We start from the raw sequence: 14,789 nt of genomic DNA on the forward strand, positions 1-14,789 counted from the left end.
AACATTTCCTGTATAATGCACATTTGTTACTTAAAATGTTGGTGTACTCTTCTTTGCTAAGAATCTATATCCCTGTATATGCTCAAAACTAATAAAAATTCTCAAATGTAGAAAATATGTGGGGTATTGTCAAGAGGAAGATGAGAGACACTAGACCCAACAATACAGATGATCTGAAGGCCGCTATCAAAGCAACCTGGGCTTCCATAACACCTCAGCAGTGCCACAGTATGATCGCCTCCATACCACACCGCATTGATGCAGTAATGCATGCAAAAGGATCCCTGACCAAGTATTGAGTGCATACTACACTGTACATGGACATACTTTTCAGTAAGCTAACATTTCTGTATTAAAAATCCTTTTTTTCATTGGTCTTATGTAATATTCTATTTTTCTGAGATACAGAATTTGGGGTTTTCACTAGCTGTAAGCCATAATTATCAAAATTAAAAGAAAGAAATGCTTGAAATAAAACACTCTATATAAAATATATGCATTTCCTGTAAAGTGGCGCATCTGTAGAATTTATAGGAAATGCTGCAGCAAAAATGACATTTCTAAAGAAAAAAAATGCACCAAATTACATTTAAATTGCCATCAATACAATACCAATGCCAGAAATAGAAAAATGTTTAAAAAGAATGCATGCCCCCACCCAGTCTACACCAGGCCCTTCAGGTCTGGTATGGATTTTAAGCGAAACCCCACAGCAAAATGTTTTAAAAAACAGCGTGGGGTCCCCCCAGAATCCATAGCAGACCCTTATCCGAGCACGCAGCCTGCCATGCCATGAAAGGGAGAGGACGAGCGAATGCCCCCCCCTTACCATACTAGGCCACATGGCCTCAACATGGGGGTGTGGGTGCTTCGGGGCAGAGGGGACTCTGCCCCCCCACCTCAAATCCCTTTGTCCCCATGTTGCTTGGGACAAGGGTCTCATTCCCACAATCCTGGGCTGTGGTTGTGGGGGCAGAGGGCTTATCGGAATCTGAAAGCCCCCTATAAGAAGTGGGCCCCCAGATACCACCACCCCCATGTTAATGAGTATGGGGTACATAGTACGCCTACCCATTCACCAAAAAAGTATCAAATAGTAATAAAAACACAGAGACAGTTTTTGATAATTCCTTTATTAAAAACTAAAAAAACAGTGTTCCCTGATGTAGATCCATCGTCAATAATGAAGAAAGAAAAAATCACTCCGCTGTCAACGAAGGCAAACCGCCAAATGCCGGCTTGCCGTTTTACAGTTCTTATATAGGTAAGGGCAGGACCACCTGGTGATGTCACCTGGTGATATATCCGATCCTTGATATAACAAGGGGGGTGGTGCCACCAGGTGACATTGCCAGGTGACTCCTCCCCTCACCTATATAAGAACTGTCAAATGGCAAGCCAGGCATTTTGGCGGTTTGCCTTAGTTGACAAAGGAGTGATTTGTTTCTTTTTTGGGTCCAGCTGTGTCGTGATTGATGATGGAGCTACATTGGGGGACACTGTTTTTATTTTTTAATAAACTAATTGTTAAAAATCTGTGTTTTTATTACTTTTTTACACTTTTTTGGTGAATGGGTAGGGGTACTGTGTTCCCCATACTCATTCACATAGGGGGGTTGGGATCTGGGGGCCCCCTTGTTAACAGCTTGCCGACCAGCCGCTGCAGCTATACTGCTCTATTGTGCGAATCGCCTTACCGATTGTGTAATAGATACAGCAGGCACCGCGCCGGAGCCAATGCGCAAGGTCGGTGGCTGCAATGTCCACCAACCACCCACGATCGCTCCTCAGAGAGGCAGAACGGGGATCTGCCAAAGTAAACAAAGTACAGTGTGAGTGTTTGTTCCTAGTGATTAGGAACAGCAATCTCTCTGTACTCCCAGTCAGTCCACTCCCTCCACAGTTAGAAATTACCTCCCTAGGACACACTTAACCCCTTGATCGCCCCCTAGTGTTAACCTCTTCCCTTCCAGTGTCATTTATACAGTAATCAGTGCATTTTTATAGCACTGATCGATGTATAAATGTCACTGGTCCCAAAAAAGTGTCAAAAGTGTCCAATCTGTCTGCAAAATTTCGCAGTCCCGCTAAAAACCACTGATCACCGCCATTACTAGTAAAAAAAAAATAATAAAAATGCCATAAATCTATCTCCTATTTTGTAGAAGCAATATCTTTTGCACAAATCAATCACTATATGCTTATTGAGATTTTTTTTTACCAAAAATATGTAGAAGAATACATATTGGCCTAAACTGATGAAGAAATTAGTTTTTTTACATTTTTTGGGGATTTTTATTATGGGAAAATTTTAAAAATATTGTTTTTTTTCCAAAATTGTCTTTTTTTTAGTTTATAGCACAAAAAATAAAAAACACAGAAGAAAATCACCAAAAGAAAGCTCTATTTGTGGGAAAAAAGGACATCAATTTTGTTTGGGTACAATGTTGCACGACCACGCAATTGTCAGTTAAAGAGACACAGTGCCATATTGTAAATAATGGCCTAGTCAGTAAGGGGGTAAATTCTTCCAGGGTTGAAGTGATTAAAGGGGTTTCCAGATTCCAATAAGCTCCCTGCCCACAGACCCCCACAACCACAGCCATTCAATGTAAAGCTGGGCCCAATCAGGGCCCAGCGCACAGTCCATTGCAGGGCATTCGGTGGGGCGAACACCCTGCAATTTGGAGTGTTAGCCAAACAGGCGATGTTCATGCCGAACTTTTGCTCGGCCCAACCCTTTCGCCCAACTCTACTAGAGAATAAATTGGTGAGTTTTGCAATTTTTTATGTATTTGCACAGATTTGTGGGTGTGCCCCCCACCCCAAAGCACCTTATCCCCATGTTGATGGGGACAAGGGGCCTCTTCCCGACAAACCTGGGCTGTGATTGTCAGGGTCTGCAGGTGGGGGGCTTATCAGAATCTGAAAGCCCCCTTTAACAAGGGACCCCCAGATCTTGATCCCCCCATGTGAATGGGTAGGGGTACATTGTACCCCTACCCATTCACCAGAAAAGTGACAAAAAGTAATAACTACAAGAAACTGTTTTTGACAAGTTCTTTATTAAAAAATAAAACTGTAAATCCATTGTCAATCATGACGCCTATAAAATAGAAAAGAAGAAAACTCTGCCTCCTGGAAGGCTTCCCGCTGACTGCCCGCTCTGTGCTTTGACAGTTCTAATATAGGCAAGGGCAGGGCCACCCAGCTACGCCACTCGGTGGCACTGCCCCCTTCTGACATCATGTGACATCAGAAAGGGGCAGTGCCACTGGGTGACATAGCCGGGTGGCCCCTCCCCTTACCTATATAAGAACTTTCAAAGAGCAGAGTGGACAGTCGGCAGGAGGCCTCCCAGGAAGCAGAGTGTTTTTTTAATATTTTTCCGGTCTGGCGGGATTGCCGATGGATTTACATCGAGGGACACTATTTTTCATTTTTTTTAATAAAGGACTTGTCAAAACTATTTCTTGTGATTATTACTTTTTGGCACTTTTTGGTGAATGGGTAGGGGTGCGATGAATCCGATACCCATTCACATGGGGGGGTCGCGATCTGGGGGCTTACAGATTCCAATAAGCCCCCCACCCACAGACCCTGACAACCACAGCCCAGGGTCATTGGGAAGAAGCCCTTGCCTCAAAGCACCCACCCCCCAATGTTGAGGGCATGTGGCCAGGCATGGTTTAGGAGGGGGGCTGCATGCTCGGATAAGGGTCTGGTATGAATCTTGGGGGGGACCCCACACCATTTTTTTTTTAATTTTTGGCACGTGGTTCCCCTTAAAATCCACACCAGACCCCATGCCATTTTTTTTTTTTCTACCTGCTCTTTATTTTTATTCAGCCGTCAGCAGGGAAACCCATTGATAGCTGATGACTCATCAGTTGTTAAGGATGCAGTGGCCGGCTTCCTGGCCCTGCTCCTTAACAACCAGCTTACACTGCGCTCTGATTGGGCAACGCTTTACCCAACCAGGGTGCAGAATGCACTGTGAAGTGCATTGCAGAGTGTTCGTCGGGGGCGAACACCCTGCAAATTCGGGTGTTCAGAAAACGGCCGAATAGACAAATGTTTGGCCTGAACTCATGCTTGGGCCGAACCATCCCTACACATAACCCCCATTGGAATAAATCCTAACCCAGCAACTCACCTAGGAGGTTTGAGTGTATACAATTATCCATTTCAGCTGCTATCTATTGTAGGCAAAGGAGACACCTAGTAGTTTTAATCTATATGATTGCTAAGCAGGAAGTTGGCTGTGTATTATGTAGCTCTACATGACACCAACTCCATTTGGAATATTGCAATCCCCCCTTAATATTTACATCTTTTGTTTAATGTTATAAAAGTCTCTTTGTAGAAGATAGATAATCAAGTATATTTTGTAAACTTTACTAAATAAACAGGCTGAATGAAATGGTAACCACTATCCAGTTGTTGGCCACAGTCTATTATATTTCTATACGTGCCATATGCATTGGTAAACTACATATACTTTAAATGTAACTTTGTAAAAAAAAAAAATGAAATATATGCAATCCAAAAAAGACTTCTTCTTTCCTATAAGTTCAATAAAACATCACACAGAATTCTTTATATGAGACACTAGCTATTGCTGTGTCAGTATCAGAGTGTGCTTATACTGTAAAAATTGGTTAACTGTAGTACAATAAAAGGCAGAGCAGTTGTGGCAAATATTTCCAATGAATAACACTATAAACTGAACCTACCTAGTACAAAAGGCAAAGTATATTGGATCACTTATACAATATACCCTATAATAGTAAAGTAGGTGCTGTATTAATGCAGAGTTCCACCCAAAAGTGGAACTTCCGCTTATCTTATTCCTCCCCCCTCCGGTGCCACATTTGGCATCTTTTGGGGGAGGGGGAAGCGGGTACCTGTTTTTGACAGGTATCCTGTCCCCACTTCCATCAGACCTCGCCTCGGAGGTACATCAGAAGTTCGGTCCCCTCCTCCTTCCCCTGCTGCCAGGCCAGTAAGAGAGCGCAGCGAGCTTCACGCTTCGCGCAGTAGGGACCTGGCTATGAAGCTGCAAGTTTTCACTAACGTTGGGTTCCCTTGCCGGCAATGATGGCGATAGTATCTGACAGCCGATGGAAACATCGGCAGGGGTGCCGATATCGCTAGATTCCAAGACAGGTAAGTGTTCTAATATTAAAAGTCAGCAGCTACAGTATGTGTAGCTGTTGACTTTTAATCTTTGAAGGGAGGGGGCGGAACACCGCTTTAAAACTTTAGAAATTCTTTGCTTGTTTATTTCTCCTCACTTATATTTTACATTTCTGTCTGAATTGCCTCGTGCATAACTCAACTAAGCACTTCGAGAATAATTTACACGTTGTTAAAACTTCAAACTACTGTATATCTGTAATTATTTTCTCTGGTTCAATAAGATTTGAAAATTTTAATCATATAAAATAAATCTCCATGTCCTTGTGATAAAGTTGTGTTGTGTAAGGCTTCAAACTGTATCTGTACGCAAAAGGGCAGTGATGCTCAAGATATCATTGACTTAATGTGACTACCAAGCCATATTGCCAGTGACCTAATATGTCCATCCCAGATAGCAAGGATAACTTGCCACAAGTTTGTGGCAGTGTTGAATTGTAAGCCTGTTAACTTGATGCACATTTTCACTGACAAGTTGTACACTTGCAGAGCACTTGAAGCACAAGTTCTAGTTGACACATTTCAAATTTGTAGCAAATTTAAATAGCAAGTCTCTAGCAAGAGCAAAGTTGCAGTGGTAAGTCTATAGCAAGAGTTCTGCAAGTCTACAGCATGAAAATTCAGCCACAATGACCCCTGTGGTGGGATGACTATTGCACAACATAACCGAACCAGAACTTGCAGCAGACTTGCACAAAGTTTGCAAAGAAAGTTGATCTGGAATCATGCACAAACTTGTGAAGCCTGGCAAGTCTAGCAAAAGCTTAGAAAGTCATTTTCAGGTCTCATGCACACTGGAAGTCAGAATAACATTATATAAACGCCAGTAGCTTTGCAGTGAGTTTTTCAACGTTCAACTTTTTTTTTAACGTTTTTGCAATAGCATTTTTTAGTGTTTACTGGCATTTTTAGCATTTTTCGCCTTAGCGATTTTTGGCATTTTTTTTGTTGAAAAAATGTATGTATTTATTTATTTATTTTCAATGGATTAAAAACATCAAAAAATGCTGGTGAGCAGAATTTTTGAGGGTTTACCGGCATTTATCAGCGTTTTTTGACATTAGAGTGTTTTTACAGCTGAAAACAGCTGAAAAACTCCTCTCAGAACTCGCTAGTTTTGGGGTTTTTTTAAAGCCAAAAAATGCCCAAGCCAAAAACTGCGGATAACAGCCTACATGTAGGATAACATGATGGGGAGTTTATTGGCTGTAGAAAAAAACATCTGAAGCCAAAAACAGCTGCTGTAAAAACGTCCAAAAACGTCCAGTGTGCATGAGGCCTCAAACTTGTAGCACAACTGCTTGCTATCTGGGATGTGGCCATATTAGGTCAAAAATGTCATGAACATCCCAGACAATTTGTGTACGTGCAACTGCAGGTCGGGGAATGCCCTAAGTCCTTGGCTGATTGAGCTGGAAGTGACAGATTACTTCTGGGTTCAGCCAAATATGGCTTCAGACTAAACCCAAACGCATCCCAACTCCATATTTTTGAGTGTGTTAGACAAGACAGGATGTCTACTTAAAAAATAAACTTGATAGGAAAATATCCTCAGTGGGACACTACAGCATTTCTAATCCCTTTCCACTAAAAAAAAAAAGGTTTTTGGCTGGTTCTTAGAATGCATTAAATTTATTAGGCAAGGCTTTAATGCAATTATAATGTTTGATTTTCTCCAAATTAAGCTTCCAGGCTACAAAATGTATCATTACAATGAGTTTAAAAATAAATAAATATTGACATTCTGTATTTATTTTAATTAATCCATGTTATCATTCTAATTATAACACAAATCACTAATTTAAAATGTAGTAATAATGTAGTAATGCAGCACTTTAGTGCTTAAATCTGACATACTGTATTTTGATCCTTAGAGCTGGCATATCTGTTATCTCACTAAAAGTTACCCTGTCACCACAGGGTTACTTGTATGCAAGGAACACCTTATAAAAGAAGAAGAGGTAGTATTCCTACCAGTAGTATTTCTTTCCCGTTGTTGCGTGTTAAAATGCCACCACTTTGCTTATTTCTCCAGCTACAGTAGATATTCTACACTAATGGGTGTGCAGAATACCTGCTCCCCCATTGCACACTGTGATCCCCCCACTGGTTCCTGCAGCATTACAGGACATGTGAACCTTCAGTTGGAAACATTGGATGGGGCAGGGACTGTTAGAATTTTTAAATATGTAAATTATGTAAGATTAAATCTACATTTAGTGAGCGCTATCAAGGAAACCTCGGTATATGAAAGGCTATTGTACAAGATACCATATGATGGTACTTTTTTTTCTATGACACACAGTGTACAGGTTTTCTTTACATGCTGCTTACTTTAATGCATGTAAATTTTACTGTTTGACAGGTCAGCACTTTTTTTTTTTTTAACTTTAATTTAATTAAATTTAATAAAAATGTTGAAACATTCTGAAGAGCACCTTAAGGGAGCAGGAAGGCAAAAAAGTCATATTTTTCACTTTTTTGATTGTTTGTTGCTTGCTTACAGAAGGTTTTAACAGTGGATCATGCATCCATAATGTGTGTTAAAGAGGCCTTTTATAGTTTCCATTTCACAGGGTGGCAATGTAAAAGCACAACTGGAAAACAATGACAGAGAAGTGTCACCCCATAACAGAAAGTGCCTGGACAAGGACCGAGGTGTAATTTTCTTTTGTTTGTTTCTTGTTCCATGAGTATTGTATTTCAACTTTACAAGTGCAGTCATCATCAAAAAGATCTTCATTCCCAGTAGATGCTTTTTATAGAGAAACATGTTGGTGGGAGATAGTCTTTAGACGTCACCACATATCAGCAGGCTACCTGAACACTAGCAGCTGTTTTTAAGATTTTAAAAATTTGTTTTCATTTTGCTGTCCTTTAAGGAATTTTTTTGGGGAATAAAACGCCATTTGCTTACTGCACTATGAAGTTCTCCTCTTTTTGTTTCAACATTGCATTTTCTACCTAATGAACTTCTTTGAGTTGAATGCTCACGGAGTGGCAACATTCAATTATCAGTACAGAGGAATTAGAGCAGCTGATCAGAAGTGAACAACCAGATACCCACCCAAAGGCTACACCATACGAGTGATCCCTGTATGGAGGTGTCTGTGTAACAGACTGCTGTCGATATGAACATCTGAAGCTGTTTTTCTCTCTTGGCACAAGGTGATTTTGACTCCCGTGATAGGAGTCCACCATTCCCGGTAAGGGAGCATCCGGCTGTCTATATCACTCTCTGTTAACGGGGTATAACATTGGAAATGTTGAAACTGATCTATGGTCACATGCATAATATCTGATATGTATGGATTATCCCACATAAGCAGTCTGTATGACAAGTGAATAGCGCTGCACTCTGGAGACTGTTACACCTTTGATAGTTGTCAGAATTACAACAGCACCTTTGGATGTTTTTTATCCTCTTAATGAATTGTGATTCTAAACACTGTTAAAACGCTGTTTTTGCGGGACTATATATATATACACATTTTTTTTTCAAAAGAACATTTCACTATTTGTTTTTTTTTTTTGTGTTTTACCCCCCCCCCCCCCCCCCCCCGGTTTTTAGTTTTATGTTTGGAGATAAACACAAGGGGGAAGGTTTTTCAGCATTTTTAGAATTAGTTGTTATACTGATTTTTAGTCAGTGTTCAATCACTTGATTATTCATTTACAATTTGCACATCATTTTTGTTTTATGTCATCAAAAAGAGTCTGACATTAAACAATAAAAAAGGGGCAGGCATGATACAGATCAGACATTACAGAGTAGGGTAAAAAATCCATATACAAAAATAGTTGTTAAGGGTAGACACAGAAAGTCCTCCAGAAAGGTAGGTGTTATGGTACTGTAAGTGGGCAAGTAACTCTATGCTAATTGTGTGCAGGTCTCTTAGGTCTTTTTGAGAAGACTGTGTAGGGTCCTAATCATATTAGGTGGCTAGGAGACTTTATGACTAATTACCAAGTAAGGCCCAACTTCATAGAGTTAGTGTTGTATGATGGTAACAGAGCACCTGTGAGCTTGGATGTATATAAGGGGTGCAAGGTAGAAGAGTACAGGGTGGAAGGGATACCCAGTGTGGGAGGGAGGAGCAGGGAAGGGGGGGTGGGCAGATGAGTAGAGAGTTTAGGGTAAAGAGGGCAAAAGGGACAGAATAGAGGGGATGAGTATGAATTAAGAGCAATAAAGAGTATGGGGAATGTAGTAGGTTGTTGTCCACTCTCCAACTCCTGTCTCCCATTTCTGAGAAAGAAAGCTTTTCTCCCCAGGGGTTGGGAAAAATCATTGTCTGTTCAATGTCTGATTTAATTAGCTTGTAGTAGGACTCACATGAATCCAAGTTCCTATCTCAACTAAACTCATTGAATTAATCAGGGCCCAAGTTAAGGTTCTGATAAAGTGATATTGTTTTAAAGAAGATCCAGCAAGACCGGGTAGTCGTGAATTTGGTAAGGTTATCTTGTGTAGCATGGATCAGCTCTTCCATCTCTGTTATTATATTGATTCTATTAAACCATTCTTTAATGGTAGATGGTTGTGTGGATTGCCAATGTGGGGATACAGGCCTAGTGGTATTAACCAGGTACACGGCCAGTAATTTGCAGTATGATTATCTAGGTGAAGAGGGGTGGTAAAAACTTGGTCAGAGTAAATTCTTGAGTGTGTGTGGAAACTTCATATATGATACGGTAGACTTTCTTCCAGAAATGTTGGTGCCCCAAACAAGGGCATGACATATGTACCATTGTTCCCTTGTCTTTCTTACATCTCCAGCAGCAGTCAGTGGTTGGGAAGATTCAAGCAGGTGTAATATTAGTGGAAGCTGTAGGTTTAAAAATATTGAAACTGACTTTTAAAATTATATAAACATGTTAAAGTTTATATGAGTTTTTTTTTACATATACTATAAATTAATTGGACTTTTAACACAGTTACAGGATAACTGAAAGACTTCACTGGCTAAATGAGAGAAATACTGAAATTATTTAAAGTAAAAATTATTTTAAAACATGATTCCATGCAAATACAAATAAAACAATCCAGTAATATAATAAATAAAAGTATTTAAAACCAACTTCAGGCTAATATTTATATTTATCAATAATTTTTATTCAATTTCACAGTTGAACAAAAGGTGAATAACATGTATCATTAGTGCAATATCGGTACAGGTGAAGATGTCCATGTTCTAGAGTTACAGGTTTTTATATTAGTCAAACTTCTGTAAACATAATAACTGGTACTCTACAACTAGTGAGTTGTAGAGTTTGTTTTCTGAAGAATAGATTTATTATTGAAAAAGTTATAGAATAGTGATATTCTGCCTCTGTGATTTCCTTTAACAGTAAGGTATATGTGTATTTTACAGAACAAATTGTAGTGTGTGGAGTTTCTACCTTTGAGATAAGAAGTTACCCGTAAATAGTTGAATTGTTCAGAAGTTGAAAGGTTAAATTCTATTTGTATATGTGTGAAAGATTTCGGAGTGTTGTCTATGAACAGATCTGAAATCCATTTTATTCCCCCAGATACCCATTTGGTTAAGTTAAGGTCAGGTATTATCAGTGCTATTGTGGTGATTGGTATTGCAAGGCAGATATTAGTTGTTAAGAGAGATTTAAATAGCACTATTTTTTTTCCAATAACCCAAAGTTACTAAGATTGGGGGAGAGACATTTGTGGATTTTGTATTAGGAGAGGGGTAGACTAAAATGTAATCATGTAGATCTCCCCCCAGTATTTGAGTTTGTTCTATGAGGCTCCATAATGGCATGGGTTAGTTTGGGAACCATCCTCTAGCCTGTGCTAATATTGCGGCTATATGAGAGTCAATGAAGACCGGCACGCCTGCTCCTCCCACCCTCCTAGTCTTGCTAAGTTTAGAAAAAGCACTTCTTGCTTTTTCCCCTCCCATAGGAAGTTGGAGAGTATGCGTTGTAGAATAAAAAAAAAAATTGGGGGCAGGTATGGGGACTGTTCTGAAGACGTATAATACTTGAGGTAGTATCGGCATTTTAAAGGCTGCTAACCTTCCTGACCACGATAAAATATGTTTGCTTAATATCTGTGTTCCTTCTTTTACTTTGCTTTAAAGTGGTAGGTAATTAGCTTTAAAAAGCTGTTCGGGATAAGAAGTAAGGTTAATCCCTAGGTAGTTAATTGTATGATTATTCCATATGTATGGGAATTTAGCTTGCATGTCCAATTTGTCTTGTGGAGACACCCCTAGATCCAATATATATGATTTAGTGTCATTCACTTTGTAGTATGACACCCTTCCATAGTTTTGAAGTAAACAAGATACTTTTTCCAGGGAAGACACTGGATTTGTGAGCATTAGGATTACATCATCAGCAAAAAGACTAATGACATGTTTTCTGTTGTTGATCATGAAACCCTGTATTTCAGGTGTTTGTCTAATGTTTGTCCCTTTTGTAAAGCCTGATTGATCTGGGTCAATCAGGGTGGGTAAAACATCAACCAGTCTCAGTGCTATCATTTTGTCGTAGGTCTTAAGATTGTTATTTAATAATGATATAGGTCTAAAGCTTTGGGGTATATCTGGTGTTTTCCCAGGTTTAGGCAGCATGACAATAAGTGCTTCTAACATTTCGGGTGGAAAGGAAGCAGAGGCAGCAGCACTATCAAACGCTCTAAGGAGGTGCAGTCCTAAAATCTTTTGGAAGCTTTTATAATATTTTCCTATGAGTCCATCTGGGCCAGGAGATTTGTTACTTGGTAGTGTCTTTATGACCTGTTGTAGTTCAGTCAAGGAGAAGGGAGAATTTAGTTCTTGGAATTGTGCTGGTGTGAATTTGGGTAGTTTGATGTCTGATAGGAAGTCTGTTATGTTTGTTGGAGTAGGTTGTGCTGTGAGTTCGTCTTTGTTTAAGTTATAAAGAGAGCTGTAATAGTCGCTGAAAGCATCTGCAATGCCTTGAGGGTCATACACTTTTTGTTTACTTTTAGAGTGAATAAGATGAGCTATTTTGGTCTTGAAGCGTTGTCCTTGTATTTTTCTGGCGAATGCTTTCCCTGCTTTGTTACTAGTGGAATAGAAGGACATTTTCATCTTTTTCTCTGTTTGTTCAAAAGCATGGAGTAGAATTAGCCTGAGGCCATGTCTTAGGGTGGTAAGTTTTGCACTAGTAGAAAGAGTAGGATTATTTTTGTTAAGGGCTTCCAGTGTGTCAATTTTTGTCATCAAGGTAGTGATTTTCTGCTGCCTCTGCTTCCTAATCCTAGTCCCTAGTTGGATAAATATACCTCTTATATAAGCTTTGTGGGTATTCCATAATAAAAATGAATTATCAGTGGATGAGGCATTGATCTGGAAGCAATCGGACAAGCAGTCCTCCAAGGTTTTCTTGGTGGTTGGGTTTTGTATAATTTGAGAGTTAGAGCGCCATATATAGGCAGTGGTGTTAGGGTATGAGTCCCTTAGTGTGAGGAGAATGGGAGCATGGTCTGACCATGTTATTGTGTCAATTTTGGATTGGTTTACCCTTTGGAGCAACCATTTATCCATCAAAAACAGATCAATCCTCGTGTACATACAATGTCTATGAGAGAAGAAGGAGTAGTGTCTTTCATTGGCATGTGTACAACGCCAGGCATCATACAGTTCATGTGAACTTAAAAAGTTTGCTAAGGATGGTGTTTTTTTGGAAGGTGCTGTAGTGGAATCCATTTTTGGATTAGGAACAATGTTAAAGTCCCCGCACACTATGAGAGATCCTTGCTGTATCTTCTTTACTTTCCGCATGAGTCCATTTAGAAATGTAATTTGATGTTTGTTAGGAACATAAACATTCACCAGAGTGTAGCGTACATTGTTGATGTCACAAATGATGATAAGGTATCAGTCTAATAGGTCAGTTGAATTGGAAAGTAGGTGGAAAGAAATTGTATCCTTAAATGCAATCATCACGCCTCTCTTTTTGGCTGTCATGTTGGAGTAGAAATAGTGTTGAAAGGATTTGTGAGTATACTTAGGCGGTGCTTTATGGTGGAAGTGTGTTTCTTGAACACATAGAACATCGCACTTAGAGGAGTCAGCTTATCTCCAGAGCGATGACCTCTTAGCTGGGTGATTCAGCCCATGTGCGTTTATTGAGAGTATTTTAACTGGCATAGTGTATGTTAGGTGGTGCTTTTTGTGTCAAGTAGCAGGTGTACTCACACTTAGGTCCGTATGTAGGCGAGGTGTGGGAGTTGATTGCTTGATCTTTCCGGTTGTGGAAGCATGGGAAGGGTCTGTTGTTGTCTTGTTTGGCAGGTTGATCATGGTTGAAAAGTCCTGAGTAGAGTGGCCGATAAAGTTCCTGTAAGTAAAACTGGTAACCAAAAAAAAAAACAGCATAAACTTGAACTTAAAACGAGGGTAGTTATAACCCAGGTGCAGATCATATCTGCTCAGGTTTTTGGGAGCTTGTGGTGTGGCAAGAACTCCAAAAAGTGGGGCCCTCTGTCAGGGCAGGAACTTAAAGGCATCATGGCAGAAATCTTTAGATCTCTTTGTTTATGTGAAACCAACCTGAGTGGAAACAGAAACCTGTTTCCACTCAGGGGGGATTTTGCTGAGGTGGGGTGATCATCTGGTATGATCTTCCATTTTTGGAGTAGCCTTTGGTTGGGGAAGTGATCACGTGGGTCACTCCATCTTTAGTAACAAACAGTTTGGTCGGGTACCCCACCTGTAATCAACATTGTGATTCCTTAATGCTTTTGTGACATTGTTCAGATTCTTGCGAAGTTGCAAAGTGAACTGCGACAGGTCCACATAAAATTGCGATGTGGAATAATCAGTATTGCGGTGTTCCCCTTTATGTGTGATTAACATCAAGCGTTCTTTAGTTTGATAAAAAATGCATTCGGAATAGAACATCCCTGGGAGCATTTTCTGGTATGAATGAGGGCTTTGGTAAATGGTGTATCCTGTCAATGGATAGCTCAATGGCAGGGAGATCAGGCATTAGGGTAGCTAACATCGCAGTAGTATAGGAGCGCAGATCAGAAGGTTGTACTGTTTCTGGGATGCCTCTTATTTTGATATTATTCCTTCTGGATCTGTCTTCTAAATCTGCTAATTTTGCTTTGATCCATGTTTGTTCTTCTTCTGCTGTGTCATGTGCATCTACCAAGTCATTAATGGTTGTGGCGTATTCCCCCATTCTGGTTTCAATATGGTCAATTCTGTTACCCACTGCTGTATTGAATTTCCCCATACATGCCATCATGTCATTGTGGATAGTACTTCTTAATGAGATAAGAATATCTTTGAGTGTTGTATCCAGCACTGGCTGGTTCGGCGTGGGAATGAGACTATGGAATCAGGGAGCTCTCTGGTGTCTTCTTGTGAGTCTGCATTAGCTCTTACTTCACATTGCTGCAGCCCTGAATCATCCATCCTGAAGCAAGCTTTAGCTGGGCTCCTGTTGAGGGGTGAGGAGGTTTTTGATGTTTCCCCAGGATCGAAAGCTTGCCTGAATGCCTGGTCATTGTGGCTCTGTGGATGCCTGTGAGCCGTCCGTGGAGAAGGAGAAGTGTATAGTAATCAGTCAACTGTGTATAGTAATCAGTC

This window comes from Aquarana catesbeiana, linkage group LG04 (genome assembly GCF_042186555.1).
Source record: "Aquarana catesbeiana isolate 2022-GZ linkage group LG04, ASM4218655v1, whole genome shotgun sequence".
Classification (NCBI taxonomy): Eukaryota; Metazoa; Chordata; class Amphibia; order Anura; family Ranidae; genus Aquarana; species Aquarana catesbeiana.